The sequence below is a fragment of the Vespa crabro genome, chromosome 10, assembly GCF_910589235.1.
Source record: "Vespa crabro chromosome 10, iyVesCrab1.2, whole genome shotgun sequence".
NCBI classification, from domain to species: domain Eukaryota; kingdom Metazoa; phylum Arthropoda; class Insecta; order Hymenoptera; family Vespidae; genus Vespa; species Vespa crabro.
The window spans coordinates 576,571-599,788 of NC_060964.1; the positions used below are offsets into that span (position 1 = coordinate 576,571).

General features: G+C 36.7%; 1 protein-coding gene across 26 annotated transcripts in view; it reads right to left on the reverse strand.

Moving 5' to 3' along the window:
- Positions 1 to 23,218, reverse strand: part of LOC124427280 (ephrin type-B receptor 1-B) — a 159,037-nt gene that overhangs the window by 76,148 nt on the left and 59,671 nt on the right. The window lies entirely within an intron of this gene.

Genomic DNA, 23,218 nt, shown 5'->3' on the forward strand with positions numbered 1-23,218 from the left:
CTGTCATGTGTTCCATCAAATAAAAAAAATTTGAAGAACGCTGTTTTATTCTGTACACGTATGTTGATACAAACGTACGTTGTCCTTAAAGTATAAGAGTTGTAATATTAAGGACATGTCACTCGAATATTTCTTTTTCCTTTATTTTTTAAACAATACCAAAGTAAAAAATCTTGATCTTAACACAAATGTTAATTGTAATTAATTGAAAAAAAAGTCAATGCACAAATATACGATTTACAAGCGATAGTAGAGAAGAAAAACATCAACCGAGTTTAATTCGTTTAATTAAGTAAATAACTATCATGATCTTGTCAAAAGTGATAAGACAAATTGACGACTGCAATCCCACGAACGAACGAACGAATGAAGGAAAGAAAAGAAAAAAAAGAAAAAGGAAAAAAAAAAGAAAAATCTTTCTTTTTATGATCTATTGTAGTTCAGTAGGTACCTCGATGGCGAAGGAAAAAAACGGATCTTCTCGAGAAAATATAACGCGAGAGGGGACGGATTCAATGATTGCCAGGGAAAAGTAGAGAGAACGCTCGTAATGACTACTAATTAAGAAGAGAACGAATGGAGTCGCATAGATGGGCGGTAGGTACATATACTCGACGATGTATTTATTCCGATTTCGTCATTCACGTGAAACTCTCGTCGAGTGAAATTGCCAGCGAAGATGGCGCCGTAACACATCCCTACCCCTACTTCTACCCTTGCCTATGTATTGCTCTAATTAACGTTAAAAAGAAAAAAAAACAAAAAGATAAAAGAGGGAAAGAGGGAAAGAAAGAGAGAGAGGGAGAAAGAGAGAGAGAGAGAGAGAGAGAGAGAGAGAGAGAGAGAAAGAGAAAACTATATCAGAAAAAAGCGTACAATCCGAATGAAAGTCTTTGAATCGACGTTGGGAACGTTCACTATGTTGTATCGTAGTCTATTTTAGAACCAATTTGAGCCCAGACACCCAGTCCAGACACGAAAAAGCGAAACAATCGATTAAACCAAAGCCCGATTTCTATTTCTATTGATAGAACGGACTAAACGGAGGATCTTCGGGAAGCGAAAGCTCAATGAGCATTTCATTCTTACTTTCAGAGAAAAGATCAACGCACTTTAACCTTTCGTTTTTCGCATTTCTCTCGTGCTTTGGCACGTCTCCATAAGATTTTCAATGATCAAAGTAATTTCTTCTTTCTCTTTCTTCCTCTTTATTCAGATCTTGATAATTATTAATATAATTATTATGATTATCATTATCATTATCGTTATTATTATTATTATTTATTATTATCTATTATAACTATTACAAATACATTACAAAAACATATTACAATAAGAAATATATCGTAAGATTATTTTGAATATTTCTTTTTAAATTTTATTTTGTTTTCTTTTCTTTTTCTTTTTGCTTTTTTTTCTTTTTTTATGTAAGTTGAGAAATAAGAAAAAGAATTACGCAAGATGGAAGCGGAGTGGATAGACTCGTCGTAATATCAGAAATTGACCTGTTTGTCATTGATCGTTGATCATGAATCAGGATCAAGGATAAGCGATCGATCGGCTCGTCGATCATAGAGAACGGAAAGGAGTGAGAGCGACAAAAAGAGAGAAAGAGAGAGAGAGAAAGAGAGGTAAAACAAGACTGTAAAGATGGATCAAAGGGGTGAAAAGAGAAAAGAGAAGGAGAGAAAGGAAGGGAAAAGAAGGGAAGGGAAGAGAAGACCACCTACGTTCACCGGAGTTGCGTAGAGCGGATATATCCCAACGATATACGTTCCTCGACTTTATTTCGGCTCTAAAAATGCCGCTACGAGGACCGTCCTGACGCGAGCGTCGCATGGCTCGTCTTTTTCCTCGATTCCTTCGAACCTCATCCTCCTCCCTTTCTTCTTTTTCTTCTTCTTCTTCTTTAAAAAAAAAAAAAGAGTAAGGGAGAGAGAGAGGGAGAGAGAGAGAGAGAGAGAGAGAGAGAGAGATTCTGACAAATTGGAAGGCCGTTAAACCAAAGGCACGGAGGCGTCTCTCTCTCTCTCTCTTTCTATCTTTTATTTCGTCTTCCTACTCCATCTCAAGTTGTACTTCTTTCCCTCTCTCTCTTTCTCTTTCTCTTTCTTTCTCTTTCTTCTCTCGTTTCATCGAGCTACAGCCTATCGGCAAAGTCTCGAAGAAGCGTCGAGAAAGGTGTCGTTGACCCATCTCTCTTACTGCACGCTCTCTCTCTCTCTCTCTCTTTCTCTTTCTCTTCCTCTTTCTCTTCCTCTCGAACGCTGCACTCGTGAACGTGCACCGAAGCGCGCTTACCTCGATTCTCTTCCCGAATTCTCGCCAAATTCTCGAACGGCAGGGTGCTTTAATTATCGGATCTCGGAGAGAGGTTTCATCCACCGTATCATTGTATACGCTTCGTGCCAACGCTTTTCTCCTATTTCTTTTTTTTCCCCAAAATAAAAGAAAAGAAAAAAAAAAGGAAAGACAGGAAAACGAATCAAAAATAAGACAAAGAAAAAATAAATCAAAGAACGAGCTTGACAAAAACTCTACAAGTCACAATTATTTCGTAAATCAACGAGAGAAAGAGACAGGGGGAAGAGAAAAAGAGAGATCGATCTTTGAAGAATCATTCAAGGGTTTATGATGGTACGAGGATTAGTAAACGAAAATACAAAATACTCCAAAACTCGAAACTTGGTTCACCCAATCTCTGCGGGGTCTCCTGGACGAATAAAAGAACGATAAAGAGAAAGAGAGAGAAAGAGAGAGAGAGAGAGAAAGAGAAAGAGAGAGAAAACTACACACAAGCAAGGTCGAAGGAGGTCTGGATGAGGTCCGGAGCCGGCTCGGGGAACTCGGCCCACGCCAGAATGGGAGACAGCGTGCAGGCACGCCTGGAATTACCATTTACATAGCGTTATTTTCTTTGCGCATAATGTATGTACACGTGTTAAATCAATTATTTAAACAATATACCGGGGACTGTATAGACCACAGAGGGTGGAGACGTCCGATCTCCTCTCTTTTTCTTTTCTTTTTTTCTTTTTCTCGTTTTCTCCTTCCTCCACCTCCTCTTTTCTCTTCGCCCAACCTATCCGTTCATCGTCGATGCTCTTTCTCTTTCTCTCTTTCTCTCTCTCTCTTTCTCTTTCTTTCTGTTTTTCTCTCTTTCTCTCGCGAGCCTCTTTGCATATGAATCTTGAATTTCAATTGTGCTTTTCAAGTGCGGCCCTTTCTCTCTCTTTCTCTTTCTCTATCTCTCTCTCTCTGTCTCTCTCTCTTCCATTCTCTACCTTTTGTTTCCCTCGACTGCTGCTCCGCCAACGACGCTCCACCCCTTCTCTTTTCTATCCTCTCCTATCAAGCCCTCCTTTCACTCTTTCACATCATGAAGAGAAAGAGAAGATGTGACAGCAGCAATACTTCGCAATAACGCGAAGAACGATCAGTAAAAAAAGAAAGAGAAAAGATCACCGAGGCATCGATCAATCGTTAAATAAACGTTAAGAATCAAGGAAAAAAGAATTTCTTTTCTATCTTCTTCTCGTCAATTCAAACGAGAATTGAATAATTATCGAGATTATCTCTCTTCGTTCAGTCTCGAAACTAATTCAAACTTTGTTTCTATCTTTCCTTTTCTTCTCTCTCTCTCTCTCTCTCTCTCTCTCTCTCTCTCTCCCTCTCTCTGTCCTTCTCTCTTTCTATCTCTTTATTCTTCATTTTTTCTTTTTCCTCTAATCGTTCCCTACGCTATGTGCGTCACAGTCCGCAGTCCGCATTAGCATCTAAATCACTCGGCGTCGTTTTAAAGAATCGTTCCCCGTTCCAACGGGGACAGTGATAATCGAGTTTACTATGCCGTCTCGGCGACTCCGACTTCATGTTTCCTCTTTTTCTATTTATCTCGTTTCGCTTGTTTGAATACATCTTGTCAAAGTAGTAGACATATACGCATATACGTATAAATATACATATACATTTTTATAATGACGTCCTTTCTATTTTATATTAAAATTAATATAACTTGTATGTCATTCGACAGGATATTTTGTATCCACTATTGATAATCGGAGTTGATTATTTCGAAATAATAATGATAATAATAATAATAATAATAATAATAATAATAATAATAATAATAATAATAATAATAATAATAATAATAATAATAATAATAATAATAATAACAATAATAATAGTAATAAAAAAATATATGGAAAAAGGATGAAGGATTTAAAAAGAATGCATCGGATCGAACCATCAGGAAAAAAGTGGGAGAGAGAGAGAGAGAGAGAGAGAGAGAGAGAGAGAAAGGAGAGAGGGAAATGGAGAGAGATAGATATAGAGAGATAGAGCCAAACCGTCAATTTTTTCCCCTCCTACCATTTTTTCTTGTTTCTTTTTTCGTTTTTCGATTTTTTTTGTTTTAATCCACGCACGATTTCTGAGCGACAGGGAAAAAAAATAAATTTCTCGTTAGTGGCGACCATCGTTCTCGACTCTTCCAACCCTCGGATCCACCTCTCCTCTCCACCTCCCTTACTCTATTATATTCCTCGTCCTTTTTCTACCCCATCCTACCGAACCTAGTAGGTCCATCAATTCGTCGAAGGGATCAACGAAAATTACTGGAAAATTGCTAGAGCCGAGGTCGACCACGATCGTCGCGCTATCGTCTAGTTGCCAATCGTAGTCCTAGAGAGAGAGATAGAGATATATAAAAGAGAGAAAGGGCGAGAGAAAGAATCGTGTTCGTATAGTAACCATCGTTGTATACGAAATCTATATTGGGAATTTATGGCGGGAAACAGTAAGAGGAGGAGAGGGATCCCTATAGTAATACTATGTGTCTTAAATGTGTCATTGATGATTCCCATATAACCTAAGTTCCATCTCTCTCTCTCTCTCTCTCTCTCTCTCTCTCTCTCTCTCTCTCTCTCTCTCTCTCTCTCGTCCTTTAACCCTTTGAGTGCTATGAGCGCACATATGCGTCCAGCGAAAGCTATCGATATAGACTATGGACGCAAATATGCGCTCGGCAGATGTTATCAGTATGAACTATGGACGCAAATACGCGCCTGGCAAAAATGTTTTCATTCAATATGGAATAGACAACGGAATAATAATTGGTTTGTATACTATATTATAATGTGTCATACACCGTCGACGAGATCCATACTGCATCTCATAAAAAAGTATTCAGTTCCCGGCGATCGTCAGCGCCAACCGCACTCCGTCCGTACGGACTGCATAAACCAGGAGTATTCAGCACTCAAAGGGTTAAGAAAATAAGTTTATTTAGTAAATTAAATTTCTTCGTTCATTCTCGAATAAAAAAAGGAAGATCGGAGAGAGATTATCTAAGAAATATCGTTCGTCCTATGTTAAAAAAAAAAAAAAATGACGCTTCTTCTTTATCGAAGGATCCTCCTTTCGAGGATACGTATCGCGTCTATCGTATTAATCGCGATTGAGATAGGAAAATGCGTACGAGCTTAAGAAAGTAAAATGTTTAAAAAAAAAGATTTAAAGGAGGAGGATCTATACTCGTGAATCGGTATATACTCCCAGCCGGTTATACAGTAGAACTTATATGTACATGCGTACATACATATGTATTTATATACGTGTATATGTATCTATGTAGGAATATATACTCTTCTTGCTTCGTACCACTACTATCAATATCCCTTTCCTTCGACTCCATTTGTCGACCACCTGTCCGATCGGCAATTTATGCGGCTCCGTAATTTCACATACCGAGGATATTAGACATCGACACGTTCTTCGGTCGAGGCGAGTAGTACACGAGCGAGCATAGCCAAGGCCTTTACCCCTCCACACCCTTTCTATCTCCTTTCTTTCTCTTTCACCTTCTTCCTTCTCTCTCTCTCTCTCTCTCTCTCTCTCTCTCTCTCTCTCTCTCTCTCTCTCTCTCTGTTCCTCTCTCGTGAGCGAGCGAGCGCGATTTATCTCGACCGGTTAATGCGTTCCAAGAATCTATTATCGGCCTCTCAATATTGTAATTATTTTATTAGTGGATAGCTCATCGTTCTTGTTTTTAAGGGAACCCGCCGATTACAATTATCCTCCCTCTTTTTCATTCCTTTCTTCGGTTTTATTAGGACACGATCAGGACACGACCAGGATCATCTTTCGTTTCCTGTTTCACTTTTTATTTCTTTCTTTTTCTTTTTCTTTAGTCCTTTTTCTGTCCTTCTACATCCGATTATCCGACACCGAATGCATCTCTCTCTCTCTCTCTCTCATTCTCTCTCTCTATCTATCTATCTATCTATTTATCTATCTTTTTTGTTTCTTTCTAGGATTAGACCGACGATACGTGATTCCTTTAATCTGGATCGCGATCGTATTCTAAAAACGACTTGTGGGTGGCGCACCCCATAAAGACCAACGCTTATTTGCCATAAGCCGCTTGCATTTTGATCGGCCAACACCACCACAAGATATCTGAGATGGTCGCATGCTTTCCAATTTCTTCATCTCTCTCGCACCTTCCTCTACCATCCTCTACCTATACCTTCTTATACCTCTACCTATACCCTGTCCTACCCCCCCCCCCTATCTACCTACCTACCCCACCCACTCTCATCTCATTTCTCGTGACTTTCGACTTTATTAAGATCTCGGCTCGGTTTACTCGTGCGCGTGCCGTTCCAAAGAGTACCGAGGATGTTGAACGAGACCTCGCCGAGATCTCGACTGCTTTTCTTAAGATACGAAGAAAGTCAACGCGCGGAATATAAATTGAATCATTCCCTTTATATGCACCACATGAAAAGAAAATGAAAAAAAAAAAGAAAAGAAAAAAAATACATTTTCGATAGCATCTCTTTTTTTTTTAGTTGTTCACAAAAAAAAAGGAAAAGAAGAAAGAAATGCATTTATTGAATTATAATAATTTAAGTAAGATAGATGATCAAGATAAAATAAAAGGAGAAATAAAATCAAAATGAAAAGATTAAATATCCATTTGTCATTATTTTTATCCTATCCGTCGGAACAGTGCGATGGACCGATAATTTAATTGAATAAAAGACGATTTTGATGATCATCGTAAAATAATTTAAGTTTTATCGAAAGTCATTGAAAAATGTCCTATGTCGTTAGAAAATACTATCTATAAATTAATTTTATAAAGTCTAATAAATCTTTATAACTTGTAACAAAGTTGAAGAGATCCGAGAATACATTTTACAATTTAACATGAACCTAATTTCTTTATCATAAAGAATTCTGTGTTCCTATGATGATTATAGTTTTTTTTTTGTGATTAACGTTGTATATTTTTTTTTTATAAGATATGTACTTCAAAATATAGTAAAATAACGAAACCATTATTTTGTAATCTATAAATATTTTTTAATATCTCAATTTCATAGAAAATATTTACGAATTGTGTGGAAGTATTTTATCCTCAGATAAAATGGCTGTTGGCGAAAGTAAGTATCTTTTCCTTATAACATAATATTGGCTGATTAATTTTCTCAAAAATGTGTCATGTTTCAGCTGCTAAGACATACTGCAGGCCAAAATATTTTAACTTTTATCAAGCGACATTGAGACATGAAAACATGACCGATACGCTCGTCACTTATGTTATATCTACGAATTTAAATTGCGATTTTCTAATACTGAGAGTATAACATCTGACATATTGCTGATATTCTTTTAAAATAATCCGCATCTGAAGCCAGTAAAAATTCAGGGATAAATAAATGAATTTCTTACGTTTCGCAGAACGAGTAAATAAATTACAAATTAATAGTAAATATATAACGAAATAATTGAAAATATCGTCTCTTTTAATAAACATATTTTCTACGTAAAACGATCAATCATATTTTATATTAAATTATAAATAACTTTATTTATATTTGTTTTATATTATTAATGTTTATGTATTAATACTGTTTGATACTAACTCTAAGTATATGAATTTGATAAATTTAATATCATCATCCATCACGAATTTTGAACAATTAGATTGGCGATCCGTTACAGTTCGCGCGTCGATCGGTCTTCATAAAGGAAAATAAAAAATAAAGTTTTTCTTTTTTTTTTTTTTTTCTTTTTTTTTTTTTCTTAAGAAGAGAACTATAAGAACGTTTAGGTAACCTTTTTAACAAGACCATAGCAAAATATATTGTGAAAACGATAAAGAACGGTGAAAAAAGCATTCTTTTCGTTATTTCTTTTTATTAATATCATTATTATTATTATTTTTATATTCATTTATTCTATTTTTTATTTTTCTTTTTTCTTCTTTCATTACTCTGTCCGTAAAAACAAGAATCGACGTTATTAAGTGGGAACGATTTTGATGACTCGACGATAGACGGGAATTCGACGAAGCAAGCCCGGTGTACGATGACTCGCTCGACGAGTTATTCCCAAAAAATGGTATATCGATTTGTGGGTAGGTTAGAGTGAGAAAGAGAGAGAGAGAGAGAGAGTGAAACGGTGAGATCAGCTCGTTCGAGAAGTCGTTAATCAGTGCGATGAGGACGATGAGTGCATTCATTAGTAAAGCATTCTTTCTCTTCCACTCTCGCACGGTCGAAGGAAATATTTGTGGTTTTCATCTCATTTTTTCCCCTTTTCCTCTTACTCTCTCTCTCTCTCTCTCTCTCTCTCTCTCTCTCTCTCTCTCTCTCTCTCTCTCTCTCTCTCTCTCTCTCTCTCTCTCTTGCTTTATACGCTTCACGGAAATCTTTTAATTCCATTTGGTAGAGAAGCCGAAGCGTATCGTCGCTTTCGCGTTGTTAAGAAGGAGATTTTACGAGCTGATTCGAAATAACGAGAAACCTGAGTCACCGTCGAGGCATACGTTTATCTCATTTTGTCTACCTCTCACCTCTCTCCCTCTCTCTCTGTCTTTCTCTTTTTCTCTCATCCATTCTAAGGATTCATTCGTGTGACCCAACAGGGTCGATACACCAGTGACATGGATTATGAAGATTCGCAATTTACGATTCGCGTCGTGACAGCTATCATCAAGGGGGTGAGAGAAAGAGAGAAAGATATGAGAGAGGGATGCGAGTGGCCACCTTTTCGCGAGTCGAGACCAAACGAGTCAACGTATTAACATAATTGAAAGATATAATCCGAGCGATCTTATTGCTTTCGAACTCATCCGAGCTCGCTTTTCTTCCGTTAACCGTAACGTAATCCCTTGCTGATGCTCGGTCCTCTCTATCTCTCTCTCTCTTTCTTTCTTTTTTTCTCTCTCTTGCGCTGTTGCTGTTGCTTTTAATTACATTCAGAACCCGTCGTTAATATTACGACGATCATATTTTCATCGAATTATTTGAATTTCTATCCTCTTCGAAGTGAAAAGTCATTTTATCTTGAATTCTACGTTATAATTCTGACGAAATGTCCTATGTACAAGTTAATTTTTTCTTTTTTTTCTTCGTAAAACTTTACCAACATATCCTATAAGTAAAAATAAAAAAAGAAAAATGTTATATGTTTATACAACGTTCGTTATAGATTTATAGATTTAACACTTAAATGTTCCATTAAATAATAGTTATAACAAATAGTTATAATAAGAATTCTATTTATATATATATATATATATATATATATATATATATATATATATAAATTCTTCGAAAGAGATTCTTGGATTACGGAATTGATTCATAAAATTTATGGTATTCATTTATAACATCGTGAACTGAACCGTTGTTGCATATCTTTTCATAAATTCTTAGAAATACTGATCGATCTGGTAATCCCTTCTTCGAAGGAATCTTTACGGATATTCTCTTACGGCAAAAAGCTGCATTTCCATTGCGTGTAAAAAAAAACTTTAATGAAATGCATAATATCGTATTCACGATGCGAAAAGATTCGTAATATCTTCCATATGAAATCGTATTAAGTATTATTAATTTCAACATGAATCAATGGCGATCAAATCGACAAGCAAACATTAAATTTTTAAAGAAACATATTAAATTTTTAAATGATCATATCAAATAGATATCGGCAATATTTTGTTACATGTTATATCGACGAAACACAAGTACGATTGTAATTTCGTACTTTTTATCGTAACTTTTAAATAAAACATTTAATATATTACTTTTATATAACATATTTTTTTCTTTTCTTATTTTTACTTATAGAACGTCCTGATAAAATGGGGAAAAAAAAAACTAACTGAAACAGTATATGCTGCACGATATACATATATTGTATCGTATGCTTGTGTAATATGTATACATGCGTATACTGTAACAGTATATCCCTTACACGTAAGAGAGAATTGCTAATCAATTTTTTTCTCTTATATTTCCCCTATATTTTAAACTATATGTAAATAATGACTAATGCATCTTTCATCGGAAATTAAACGCGTTATTAATACAAAAAAAATTTATGTAAAAAAAAAAAAAAAAAAAAAAGAGAGAAAAGGAGAAAATCTCACCGAAGAACAAACCTGCAATTTTATTGACGATCATTTATTAGACAGATTATTATTTAATAGTAATTCTTCTTGTTCTTTAATTATCGTTAATATCTTTCCATACCACCATCTAGAATATGTGTTTATTTTTTCTTCTTTTTCTTTTTAGATACGACCACCGGAAGTTCCTTATTTATTAATTTACTATTTTTCCGCGCCGTTTTTTCGAAAGGATAAAAGTCGATTGCGAGATACGCTGCACGTATGTACACATGTATGTATTTATGTATGTATGTATGTGCAGCATGCCGCTTTAGAAACGCATTTAAGCGCACCTGAGACTGGATTCTGCGCGATATCAAACTTGTTCCAGGTCTTAAGAGTCTCGAACCCGTAAGGCCTTCGAGCGAGCTCAGATCTCCCTTCTCTCTTCCTCCTTTTCACGTTCTTCTTTCTTTTTCTTTTTCTTTTCCCCCTTTCTTTCTTTTTCTCTCAACGGAATTATAACATATGTATCACGTTAATCACAACTCGTCGATACATAAATGTAATTTCTTCGTACGATGAAATGTACATACTTCGAGAATAAACCAACACCTTTACGTATTTTCATTTTTTCTTTTTTTTTGTTGCTGTTTTTTGTTTATTTTTTTTCTTTTCATGATCGTACAGATTGATTTATTTTCATTTTTGCCTTCTTTTTTTCTATTCTCTCTAATCGTTTCGATCGAATCCGCTCAAGTTCGAAGTTTATCGCAAAATTGATCGATCGAACGATCGATCGATCGTTTAACTCGCAATTTTGTGATTGATGATAAACCTTTCGACTTCTATAAATAATCTAAGCACGATCTTTCTAAATGACATCGATAAACGTATTGGTATTTCGCGAACGTAATCGATTATTTATAAGAAAAGAGAAATAGAGAGAGAGAGATAGATAGAGAGATATAGAGAGAGAGAGATAGATAGAGAGATATAGAGAGAGAGAGAGAGAGAACGTTGATATCGTCTTTAGAAAAAGTAGAAAAAGTAGAAGAAAAAAAAAGAAGAAGAAGAAGAATGAAAAGCGAGTCTCGAAGGCGATAGAAAGTGGCTTCTAAGTGCTAGCAGCTGGTAGCAATGGCGTCCAATGTGGCGAGAAGCGAAAATGGAGAGAAAGGGACGGCTTTATCTCCTGGAAAAGGGAAAATTTAGGACTCCCTTTTTCCCTCATTCACTCTCTTCCTCTCTCATTCTCTCATTTTCGCTCTCTCTCCTCTCTCTCTCTCTCTCTCTCTCTCTCTCTCTTTCTCTCTCTCGCACTTTCTTTCCCTCTCTTACTGTCATATTATCACCAGCCATGAAGTACCTGTATTATTAATGGCGACCGCCGGGTACAATGGGACGAAAAACAGCCTTGGGTTATCTCGCCTCGTAAAATTCTATTGGCTCGGACGTGTACGACGGTGCTTAGGAAACAGTGGCTCAGCTTCTAATTCTTGGACTACCGCCTCTTATCTTTTCTACGCGTTCATCCTTTTTTTTTTCTCTCTCCCTCTTTTTCTCTCTTCTTTTTTGGTATCTCTCTCTTCTCCACGTTCCAAGCATCGAGCGTGTGGAAGTCGAAACAAGTGGATGAAGTCACAAAGAAATAAAAAGAAATTCTATTGGTCGGTCCTTGGTTCTCGTTATCGATCTAACATGTGTAGTTCGATTAGAAAACGAACTTTTAAGCGAGACTCTTCCTTTTTCTTTTTCTTATTTCTTCCTTTTTTTTCCCCGAAGAAGAATCTCGAAAAAGGGAACGTACGAAGAAAAGGAAGGGAGAAGGGAGATTAATAAAAAGCAGTCGGCGACGAGATTTTCGTTTCGCTTCCTTTTTTTTTCTTTTTTATGGAAAGAGAAAGATCAGGAGTGAGTAAGAAGGGAAAGAGGGTGGGGAAAAAATTTTTTCGCAGATGTGACTGGTATATCAGCAGGCTGACGCGTCGAGGGGTAGTCACAAATTTTTTCATTAATATGCAGGCGCAAGACACTCTTTCGGAGAGCACGGAAAAGGTAATGTAGTGGCGTATGGGTAAAGAGGGAGAAAATGGCGTAGACGTGTGCAAACGAATACATGTATCTGTTCTCTCTCTCTCTCTCTCTCTCTCTCTCTCTCTCTCTCTCTCTCTCTTACTTTTTTCTCTCTGTGGCTGCGTGTGGTTGTAAGAGAGAAATAATGGTCTGCTAGGAAATGTAACCAGCCGACGCTCGCGCCCTCGTCGCGACGCCTCGAGAGACTTTACGCTCGGTTGAAGGAGGAAGAAGAGAAGAGAGGAATCGAAGAAAAGCGTAAGCGAAAGGGTGGGTTTCTACCTAGACTATGTATATATATATATATATTATATATATACACAAACACACAGAGAGAGACATGTGTGTGTATATGTGTGTCTGCGTCTGTATGTAAAAAAGAGAGAGAGAGAGAGAGAGAGAGAGAGAGAGAGAGAGAGAGATAAAGAGAAAGAGAGAGGAGAAGAGAGAAAAAGCGCGTATAAAGGGTAGATCGAAAAGAAAGAAAGAAAGAAACGAACAAATTCGTACAAAATGTTACACTAATACACACTCCTACCCTCTCGTATCCTCTTCTTCTTCCTCCTTCCACTTCCTCGCGCGTCAACCTCTCTCACATTATTTCTCTTCGATCGTCCCTGTGAAAAGCATTATCGAATGCGCCCGCAAACTCCCTTCTTCTCTCCTCTTTTTCTTCTTCTCCTTCTTTTTCTTTTTCCTATTCCTTTTTTGTTCTTTTTCTTTTTTAACCACGTGTCTTTATCGTGTTCGACGACATTTTAATGATGCCTCGCATACCCGACGCTCACGAGACTTTGATTTTTTCGAAAATGCATCTCTTTTATATACCTACGAGTTTTCTCGTTACACAAGCGAGTGATAAATCACTTGAGACTTAATTACGATTACGAACGCACGTTTTTTCATTTACACCGCTCATTTTTACCGTTACCCTTCTCTCAATGAAAAACCCGTTGCGATCAACTAATATTTTTATTTATTTACATATATTTATTGTTTCTACGATCAACCTCACTTTTTTCTTTCTTTCTTTCTTTCTTACTTTGTTTCTTTTTTTTTATTTGTTTTTCATTTATTTTTTTCTTTTTTTAACATTTTCGTCGAACGAATGAGTGATAACTCCTCGTAGTCGTAATAAATATTCATTCGACCGTCTATCTTTCTCACCGTCACCGAGGAACGAGAGAAACATCAAATCCGTCGTATAAAAAAGAAAAAAGAAAGAGAGAGAGACAGAAAGAGAAAAAGAAAAAAAAAGAAACGAAGAGAATGACTGGAGACAAACGTGTCGAGATCGGAGCAGAAAAATCGCTCACCGATCGCGGTGACATCCCTATGGACGGACCGCAAAGCGAAAGCTACGTAACGACTTGTATCGACGTTGGAATTAAAAATCGGCCGGACTCATTCCTCTCTCTCTCTCTCTCTCTCTCTCTCTCTCTCACTCTCTCACTCCCTCTCACTCACTCTTTTTCTCCTCCCGCAAAGCGTCAATCTTACTCGAATCACGCGTCGAACATTGCCGCCAAAGGGCTTCCGCACAATTTCGTTTCCTCGAAAAAGAGAAAAGGTGCTCTCTTTGTCGTATCGAGTGTAACGCTTGGCTTTTCCATAGAGAAATAAACTTGTCAAATGCAGAAAACGAGAAATAGACTGAAAGAGAAAGAGAAACACAGAAGGAAGAGAGAGAGAGAGAGAGAGAGAGAGAGAGAGAGAAATGATAGAAAATAGAGCTTTGTACATATATGATACATACGTGTGAACAAACTTGCAAACTAAATGAAAAAAAGAGATATGACAAAAACATAAAGAGAGAGAGAGAGAGAGAAAGAGAGAGTGAGAGAGAGATGGAACACGAAAAACAATACGCGAGAATACGACCGAGTATAAATTCGAATCTCCGAGAGAAATCGACTCTTTGAAGAGGAAGGGAGCAGATACCGTACGTACAGTACGTACGGTATGTTTGTACGCATCTACACTTACATACATATATATATATATATATATATATATATATATGTATATATATATATGTATATATATATATATATATATATGTATGTATAAGAAAGGATAGGTATGACGCTGGTAAAACATCTTGGAATAGCGGATACTCGCTCAAACGGCCCAAAGAAGAGACCACGTGCGTGTATTGAGTCCCGTTTTACGTCTTTTTCGCTTTATCGATAACTCCCCAACTCCTCGCGGCCTGACGCGCCGATATCGAAAACGATTTTAACAGTTTGATTTCAGCCAATACCCGACATATCCGTGTATTGTACATCCATCCGAGACGTATTCTCGTGTAACCACTTTCCCCAAGTTCGTTTATACGATTCGACGAAATTTATTTTTCGTCGACGTTAGAATGAAATATTAAATAACGAGGTAGAAAATGGGATAGTGAAATCAAAATTGCCCTTATTTCTTATTCTTATTTCATATTATTTTCAAGTTGATCTTAAAACGGGATAGGAATGAGGTGGGGGAATTCTATTTTTGGAAATCAGATTAGATTTTAATGTAACGTTTATATATCTCGAAATAAAATCTATGATAAATTATATTACACGTTTATTTCGATGTAAAAATTAAAATGAAAAAAAAAAAAAAATTACAAAATATAAAGTAGAAATGATAATACATAATACAAACCTGTTATAAATAAATCGTACGATTTCGATTCCGTTCTATGACGATATATTGCGTAAATGGAATATGTTATCGAGGTTTGAATATCGGAAAAGCTATCGATTCGTTCTTTCCTGTCGAGACGTCGATCCTTGGTGAAAGTATCGTATTCTTCGTGTTCGATACAACGACGTTTGCCCCGTTATAACGTGAGTACCCCTTCGTTCTTACGCGCGAATGCGCGAGTCGTATAACTACGACGCACAAATACACATACTCACGCGTCCATACTTTATGATTTCAAGGCTTTTCTCTTTTACGACGTGTCCTTTGTGCAACCACCTTTTTTTTTCATCGAGGATTCGCGGACGAACGGTTACTTTCGCTTTGAACGCTACGCGACGAATGTGTCGAACGATATGTATGCGTGTATATATATACATATGTGTGTATGTATATGTATATGTATGTAAGTACGTACGACGAACCGCTAAGAATGGGAGTGCCGTCAGCATGAAAATCAAGGAAACAAAATTACGAGCTGTTTCGCATATCTCCAATGTAAAATTTATTCACTATCATCAAATATAACCACGTATATAATCATCGAACCCTATTGAGTAATCATACCTCAATATTTTTCATCGATTAGTCATTAATAATTCAATTTGTAATTAGATATGGTTTTGATCGACGATTTGTAAGTACAAGGATTTAAATATAAAAAAAAAAGAAAAAAAAGAAGAAAAAAAAAAGAAAAATAAATTAATAAATAAATAATAAGAATTAAAACATCGTAAATATAGGAAATATATCATTTTACATATAACTCAAACTCTCATATTAAAATTGAAAATATATTGACCAAGTACATTTACTAAAACCTTGAAAAAAAAAAAAAAAATATTTATGAAAAATATACTCCTAGAGTTTGTTCGATTATCATAATAATAATAATAATAATAATAATAATAATAATAATAATAATAATAATAATAATAATCTTCCAATGATATTTCTCATTATTTGATATCATTGACTCAAATGAATGAAAGAAGAAACTTGTTCATGGACACGATATAAAACTCTGTTCGAGAAAGGAACAACCTCTTTGGGTGGGTGAAGAGTTCCGGCTAATGCGATTAGCAGCGGGTAAGGAAATCAACTCGAAAGAATGTACACTAAAGGATCACCACCGGTTCTCCTTTCTTGATGGTTATTGGATCGTCCTGCTCTCATTGGACTGAAAGAACACTACGTTGTCCTTCTCCGTTTCTCTCGTAATATATATACTAGCATCGAGAGAGAGAGAGAGAACAAATCAATGAGAGTAGTCCACATTCGTTGTATACGAGGACGTATTATCAATTTTTTTTCTTCTATATACAATATTTGTCCGAGTATAGTGACAACGAAAAAATTTCTTACTATTTTCTTTTTGTTCAAAGAATAATAAATATCCTTATTCTCTAACTAATTCTAATATATTGCGAGTATTCTCACACGTAATATATTAGAATTAGTTAGAGAATTAGATAGAATTAATTACTTGTTGGCTACATGACAACGACCGACTATACTTTAATTTTTGGAAAGCTTTCTCTTTTTTAATTTATTTTTTAACTCATTAGTTTTAAAGTAATTCATGAAATAGATTAAATATCAAATATCACTCTATGTAATCTAAGTTATTTTATATATCTACATATATATATACAGAATATGTATTTAGAATATGTATAGTTTATATATCCCAAATATTTTTTCCCTTGAATTGTGCCAGTAATTTTGTGGAAATAAGAGAAGAAAATATTATGTAAACATATACATACATTGTTACATACATTGTAAATAAATATATACATTCAAATGCTTTATTTAAAAGTTATAAAAAAAATTAAATAAAATGATAGCGAACTTGTTCTTATTCGCTAATATATACATCACTAGTATATTCGCTAGTATTATTCGCTAGTATTATTCGCTAGATAATATTCGCTATACTATGATCAATAAACACTAAAATAAAACAAAATAAAAAAATAAAAAAATAAAAAAATAAAAATAAAAATGAAATTAAAAGCGAATATAATTTTATGAATGGTACGTTCGCACAATCGGAGGAAATAATAATTTTGCATTAAGGGCACTATGAAGCGACGTTTACAAGAGAAAATATTTTTAATATCCACAATAATCATATACGGGCACAATAAAATCCACACAGTATCAAAGAATAAAGAGAAAGGGAAAGAGAGAGAGAGAGAGAGAGAGAGAGAGAGAGAGAGAGAGAGAGAGAGAGAGAGAGAGAGAGAGAGAGAGAGTATTTTAACAACAATTCAAATGCAATGTAAAAGGTAGACATTTTGAAATGGAACAATAATAGTACACACAATAGATCATCGTTACACAATATGTATATTAATAATAAGAATTTAATTTTTATCATAACTTTTTAAAGGTATTTATAGTAAATATATATTTATATAACATTCCTGTTCTCTTCTTTCTACTTTTAAGTAAAACATATTGATCAAATAGTTTATGAACAGAATAAGAAATCTAAAAGACCAAAGGGTATACATACATAGTACATATAAAAAAGTTTATGTATAAACCTATACTATATATAAAAATTTATATGCAAATTTTTGATTTTTAAATCAACGGGATTTAATTTAGAAAATGGAAACTCATGGAAGCGTATTGAAAGTACCGTTTGTATAGAGTACAGTTTGTCAGTAAAGAACAACTTCCATCGGTACTAAGGGTGCTGTTGTGATGGTGATTAGGATAGTGCTGATGGTGATGATGGTGATGGTGGTGATGTTGGTGATGTTGGTGGTGGTAGAAAAGGAAAATGAGTAGAAAGAGGTGTCGAACTTTTCGGGTTTGATGTGACAACGTTCCGTTGCTTCGTGAGATGGCTACATGAAGAGAAAGAGTGAGTAAGTGAGTGAGTAAGAATAAGAAAGAGAAAGATAGAGAGAGGCAGAAAGAGAGAGAGAGAGAGAGAGAGAGAGAGAGAGAGAGAGAGGGAGAGAAGAGGAAGACAGTCTCTCTCATCCTCTCGGGAGTCCGTCGTCGATTCGATAGAATGGTGGGTACGGTGCTCCTGCTGCCGAGGAGCGTTCGAGGAGCGAACGAAGAGAGAAGAAGAAGAAGAAGATGAAGAAGATGAAGAAGAGGAAGAAGAAGAATATGAGGATGATGAGGAGCGAGAGAGAAAGAAAGATATATATATATATATATATATAGAGAGAGAGAGAGAGAGAGAGAGAGAGAAAAAGAGAGGCTGGACCGGAGTAGTAGGCTGTACAGGTATGCACGCGGTGGGCTGGCCTGGCCGGGCATTCCTGCGGCGTTGCCGCGTCTCTTACTTACTGTGCCATAGAGAAGAGAAGAGAGAAAAGAGAGAAAGAAGGGAGTAAAAGCAGCAAGGCTCGAAGGCACGAGAGCTCGAACGAGTCTTTCTGCCTTTTCGTGGAGGCAATCGAGTTTGCTCGAGAGGACTGCTTGCTTGCTGCTTGCTTGCCTGGTTGCTTGACTGCTTGTGCTCGGCTCGGCTCGGCTCGACTGCTTGCCTGCGTGCCACCACCTCGAATGATTCGGACCACACGCTTTTCTTCGACCCTATGAAACCGCGACCTTGCGAAAAGTTGGTGGTCGATCATCGAGTTATAATCTATTTTATTCATTTATGCACATGTAGTTTAGCTATATCCAATTATTTTTTTCATATTTCATTCCTGTTCCACTTGACTAATGCAAACTTCTAAGGATATTTTCTCGTCAATATCGGATACTAATTATTTATTATCAATATCTCGATTTTAAAATAAACTGCCAATTCATTATTATCGTACTATATAATTATCTATATCGAGTATCGATCCGCGAACGTTAAATCGTTCTATTGGGTTTTTTAAATCCAAATACGAATAAAGAGATGTTATGTTAACTGATATGTATATATATATATATATATATATATATATATACACATACACACACACACACGTTCGATAATAATATATGATTGATAACACCTTTAGGAAAATTTATACGAAGTTTAACAAAAATTGGCCACACACGCGCTACGCACACACAAGCGCGAGCACGCACTCACACGCACACACATACATACACACATTAGCTTTGTCTGTAGCGGCTTTCGAGCCGACGACTGTAAACGAGTTTAACGTGACTACGCAAAAGATAACGATTCCTCTCGTTTCTCAAGAACTCAAGGTCTTTCTCGATAGGAAGTTAATCACCGTGCGGAACGAGAGTACAAGATCGAGTTTGCCTTTCAGCGGATCCATTCTTCGAAGAAGCAAGAGAGAAAGAGAGAGAGAGAGATCACGTACGTGAAAATCGAGTTAAGTCTTTCCGACGGTGCATTACACGTCGACGAAGCACACGTTCTCCGCGATGCGGAATCGCGAAAAAGGGGAGAAGCGTATGCTGTGGGCAGCGGTCGCGGTGAACGAACCGTGACGCCTTCGCGAGGGTTTCTTACCCTGTGACTCGCCGGGAGTAATCGAATTCGGGGTGCTGCATTAAGGGCTTTCGATCGTCTCCGACACACACATATATGTACATAAAGTACATAGAATCTATATATATATATATATATATATATATATATATATATATATATATACACCTATACGCGTACGTATCTACACGCGACGACGTGATCAGTCGCGCGCGGTAATCCACTTTTTGAGGGAAAAATAAACGAAGCTCCACCCTCCGATCGATATCAACTTTTTTTTCTGTTTTCTTTTTTTATCCCCACAGACAAAGATTAGCTTTCTTCGTTCTTTCCTCCAAAGAGGGCGAAAGAGGGAGAGAGAGAGAGAAAAAATGTAGTCTACCGAACGTATTTATGTTTTATTTTTTCTTGAAAGGTCAAGTATTTTTTACTCATTCGACTATATAATATCATATATGATATCATTATCTCTAAACATAATTATTTCCATATGTCCGAGGATAAGATAAGACAACTAAAGTAAGGAATCAATCTCACGGATAATCAGGTAAATTTTTATGAACGACGTTATATATCTCTTCATCTCGTTATCTTTTGTTGGGAGTCATTAAAAAGCGAGAAAAAAATTCTAACTGTCCTGAGCGCATCTCATCGAGAGAAAGAGAGAGAGAGAGAGGGAGAGAGAGAGAGAGAGAGAGAGAGAGGGAGAGAGAGAGGGAGAGAGAGAGAGAGAGAGAGAGAGACGAAAAAGATATAAATGAGACAAAGAGTAAAAGTTACAAGGGTGAAAGGATAAAAAAAAGACGCAAGAAAAAAGAAAAAGAAAAAAAGAAAAGAAGAAAAAAAGCAGACGAAGAAGAAAAAGAAGAAGAAGAAGAAGAAGAAAGAAACCTGAGAAAGACGAAGAAGTTGCTAGTTGATAAGAGTTCAAGATACGAGAAGAAGAGCATTAGCGAGAAAGAACGAAAAGAGGATAAAGTTGACGGATAGAAAAAAAAGAAGAGAGAGAAAGAGAGATGGAAAGGGAGAAAGAAAGAGGCAGATAGATAGATAGAGAGAGAGAGAGAGAGAGAGAGAGAAAATACGTCATGCTTATCCTCTACTTTTTCTTCCAGATATAGCTAACGAGAGAAGCTTGGTAACTAGAGTGAAAGACACGCTCCATCGGGAACGGATACTCGGCAAGTTCTATTAAACGCGTTACATCCGAGCTAACTCCCGAAGGAGTAGCAACATCGAAGAAGGAAGTTGACAGGAGAACGACCGTCTGCGGATGTTACAACTATCGCCATCAGAATCAGCACCATACTATTACTGTTTCGCTGAGAGGGTGCACTTACAAGAGGACCTTCGAACTTATCAACTTGATGTTTGGACAATAGCGAGTCTCAAAACGAAATAGAACATTAAGTATAATACATCTGCGAAATATCTCGAGGATTTCTAACCAATATATATATATATATATATATATATATATATATATATATATATATATATTATTTTTTTTTGAGAACAATTTCAAAAGCTTTTAGAGTAAACTTTGATTTGGTCGATGAATGGAAATGGAACCTTGACGATGATACCTGACACGTTGTGAACAAATTTTACTTTACCGTTGACATTTCTTCTCAAATCAAACAGACATTACTTCAAAAGCGAATTATTCAAAAGATATCTTTGTTGAAGATCTTAAATATTTTTTATTAAATCTTTCATATTAGATAGAATTTATTCTATCTTTCCTATAAAATAAGAGTTTCGTTAAAAGTTTAGATTGATATGTTGAGTGATTCCTTTATTGAAGAAGATCAATTAACAAGGAAGAATCGATTTTCAAAGGATCCCCTTCGTTCATCCTCATGCGTTCCTCGTCGTCGTCATCCTCGTCATCGTCGTCGTCTTCGTCGTCTTCGAATGAAAACGACGAGAGTTCGTATTAATCTCTTCGCACGCGACGGCGAACCTCGTCGATGGAAGAGAGACCACTTTCGAATACTTAATGAAATGTAGTATCTGCATTTCAAAGAGCCAAAGGATACCTTCCCAATTAACGCTCCCCAGGAATTTCATTTTCGGCTTGTAATTGACGTACGACGACTAGAGACAGACATTTGAACGAAAATACCGTGAGGATATATGTAAGATACTCGAATCGTATTAGCAAGAACACGAAGGTTCTTCCGACAAGAAAAAAAAAAAAAGGAAAGAAACATTCGATTAATCTTTTTTCTTTTTCTATTGTAAAAGAAAATAAAGATCGATCGAGATATTTTCTATAAATTTTTGCTTGTTCAAATTATAAGTTAAATCTTAGAAATTATTGCTCATGTCACATGATTATTAAACAGAAAATCGACTGAAAAACAAACAAACAATAATAAATTCATCGAAATTCGAAGATAACACTTTGGAAGTCACTATATATCATTTGGGGAGCACGTTGCGCGTTTCCTCGATTGAGGAATTCGTAAAAATGCGACACGACAGAACGAAACGGAACGGAACGAGACGGGACGGTTCGAAGACCCTTTTTAACCATTCGACTCGGCTCGCGCGAGCCCTGCCAGGAGTAGACGATAAGATTATCTCCAACGTCTTTCGTTTACGGTTCTTGCGCGAAAAGGATTCGCGATGGTGGGAGAAAAGTCGAAGGCTGCCTTCTTCGAGTACTCAGAGGATACTCTGGGAGGACGAAACTGAGACGAGAAAGGAGGGAGAAGGAAGGAGGAAGAAGGAAGGAAGAAGAAGGAAGGAAGAAGAAGAAGGAAGGAGAAGGTGAATAAGGATGAGGATGAGAACGGATCAGTGAAATCCCAAAGAGGACTCTCGTCCTACGGAATCGTCTCGAATCGCGTCACGTAGAGTAAACAGGCTCTGCTGAGTTTGCTGGCCAATTTCGTCATGGCGTCTTACTTTCCTTACCGTTCCTTCTCTTTTCTCTTTAACCCACCCGCCAGTCTTCTCCTCTTTTTCGTAAGATAGGAGAGCCTCGTCGCCGAATCTTGTAGGAAATCCCATCCGTTCTCTTTTAATCCAACGCTACCACCAACTTACCGGCACCTTCAACGATCGCTGAAGCCAATTCCGAAGATGAGCCTGTATATTACGAAATTATCGTTATTCCCGTGCTAAGAGGAAAGAGTAAGGGAGGTTCGAAGAGAAGGCACCCTAACTGAGCCTCGGGCGCCACCTTTTTTCGCTTAAAATATGGAAAACGTTCCGCTTCGAGAAGGCATCGGTCGTCCCCTTTCTTCTTCCCCCTTCGTCCTCCACCACCACCTCCTCCTCCTCCTCCTCGATGAGCCTCGGAAGCCCGTAATGGGAACTAGAACCGAGACGAGAGGCACGCTCTACTCAAGCTGGGCTATTAAAGGAGGTAGCTTTGAGAGAAAGAGAAAGAAAGAGAGAGATGGCGACGTTCTTCGGCACGTTTATCGTCCGAAAGAAAAGTATCTCTCTTTCTCTCTCTCTCTCTTTCTCTGTCTCTTTCTTTTTCTCTCTCGCTCCTTCGATTGCGATTAGGATTCCAACGAGGAGACGTCCCAACGCATTGGTTCGTCGCGAACGAGCCTCGAAATTGGATTACACCG